Source organism: Magnolia sinica, chromosome 6 (assembly GCF_029962835.1).
Source record: "Magnolia sinica isolate HGM2019 chromosome 6, MsV1, whole genome shotgun sequence".
Taxonomy (NCBI): Eukaryota; Viridiplantae; Streptophyta; class Magnoliopsida; order Magnoliales; family Magnoliaceae; genus Magnolia; species Magnolia sinica.
The window spans coordinates 59,521,005-59,523,661 of record NC_080578.1 but is presented as its reverse complement, the minus strand read 5'-3'; positions in this window follow the sequence as shown (position 1 = coordinate 59,523,661).

Sequence of the window (2,657 nt, the reverse complement as noted above, 5' to 3'; positions counted from 1 at the left end):
CGTCGTAAATTTGTCACTAATCCTACCCATTGTAAAAATTAAAAATTTGTAGTTTAATTATGTAAAAATTGACCCAAATTATTTGTCATTTTTTAATTTGGCAATGGATATCGTCTGTCATTGATCATAGGAGAAGCGACGGACCTTAAATCTGTTGCCAATTTTTGAATTAATTAGAAATTTCCAGGACGTTTGGTTCGTCGCTAAAATTTCAGCAAAAAAAGAGAGCGTTAAGTTTGTTTGTTTTTCTTAAAAAGACTGTTATACTAGATAGTCATCCAAAAAAAATCACTTGATTATTTAATAAGAATCATATTCACAAAATTCAAAAGAATATACCCTTCCAGTGTTCATCCAACGCGTTTCTTTTCCATTTAAGGAAGGTGCGGGAAGTGGGCCCAAGGATGATAAAATAATATAGGTCAATGCAATCACGGTGGAGGTGAGGGATGTGTCTAAATGGTCATCAATAAGCCTACCCATAGTATGACACAACAACCTCAAAGCATAGTATATATTGGCCCAACTGGATAGATGGCCTATTACGAAGAATCTGGTTAACAATGGGGTTGCAGTTAACCTATTACCATGGATAATCACAACGCCAAAATCATGAATTTACGATGGAGCAGATCTGTTACAAAACCAAATTAACCAATGCATGGTCTGTCATTGTTTACTGGGTCATGAAAATTAAACGACGGATGCGATGCGAGGGATCTACGACAGATTTAGTCCCTCGCAAATTTGCCATGTATCCTATCCGTCGCAAAAATTAAAAATTCATAAGGGAAAAACCCTCTTGAATTATTCATCATTTTAAAATTTGGTGATGGATACGGTCCATCACTGATCTTAGGAGAAGAGACAGACCTCAAATCTATCGTTAATTTTTTACTTCATCAGAAATTAGCGACAGATTTGGTCCGTCGCTAAAAATTTAGAAAAAAAAACAGCGTTAAGTTTGTTTTTTTTTTTTTTAAATATATATATGTTACACCAGATAATCATCCTGAAAAAAATCACATAATTGTTTAAAACGAATCACATTCACAAAATTCAAAAGAATATATCATAGCATTGATCATATAACTTCTTTTCCATTCGAGTAAGGTGCCGGAACTGGGTTCAAGGATGATACAATACCACAGGTCAACACAATCGTGGTAGAGGCAGGCAACGTGTTCGAGTGGTCATCGATAAGCCTAACCATAGTGTGACACAATAACCTCAAAGCATAGTATATATCGGACCATCCAGATTGATGCCCTATTACCAAGAATCTGGTCAACAATGGGGCTGCAGTTAACCTATTACAATGGAGAATCACTATGCCAAAATTAGAAATTTACGATGGACCAGATCTATTAAAAAATGAAATTAACCGTTGCCTTGTCTGTTACAGGTTGTCGGGTCAACAAAATCAAACGTTGGAAGGGATGCGACGGATTTAGTCCGTCGTAAATTTGTCACTAAATCCTATCCATCACAAAAATTAAAAATGCATAGCTTAAATATGCAAAAATCCACTCGAATTATTCGTCATTTTAAAATTTGGCGATGGATATCGTCCTTCGCTGATCTTAGAGAATTGACGGACTTCAAATCTGTTGTCGATTTTTTACTAAATCAGAAATTTGCAGGAAGTTTGGTTCGTCGCTAAAATTTCAGTAAAAAAAAGAGTGTTAAGTGTGCTTTTTAAAATAAAAAAAAACTGTTACATGAGATAATCATCCAAATAAAATCACTTGATTATTTAATTAGAATCATATTCACAAAATTCAAAAGAATATACCCTTCTAGTGATCATCCAACACGCTTCTTTTCCATTTAAGGTGCGAGATGTGGGGCCAAGGATGATACAGTACTGCAGGTCAATGCAATCATAGTGGAGGCGAGGGATGTGTCTGAGTGGTCATCACAGTATGACACAACAACATCAAAGCATAGTATATAACGGCCCATCTAGATAGATGGCCTATTACCAAGAATCTAGTTAACAATGGGGCTGTAGTTAACCAATTACCATGGAGATTCACTACGCCAAAATCATGAATTTACGATGGAGCAAAGCCGTTGCAAAACCAAATTAACCAATGCATGGTCTGTCACTGTTTACCGGGTCATGAAAATCAAACGGCGGATGCGATGCGACGAATCTACGATAGATTGTCCCTCGTAAATTTGCCACGGATCCTATCTGTCGCAAAAAATAAAAATTCATCGGTTAATTATGGAAAAACCCTCTATATTATTCATCATTTTAAAATTTGACAATGGATACGGTTCGTCGATGATCTTAAGCGAAGAGACGAGCCTCCAATCTACTGTCAATTTTTGACTCCTTCAGAAATTATCGACAGATTTGGTCCATCGCTAAAATTTTTGAAAAAAATAGCATTAGGTTTGTTTCTTTTTTTTAAAAAAAAATCTGTTACATTGGATGGTCATCCAAAAAAAATTGACACGACTGTTTAAAAAGAATCACATTCACAAAATTTAAAAGAATATATCCTACCATTAATCATACAACTTCCTTCTTTTCCATTTGAGTATGGTGCTGGAAGTGGGTCTAATGATGATACAGTACTACATGTCAACACAATCACGGTGGAGGCAGGCAACGTGTATGAGTGGTCATCGATAAGCCTAACCAC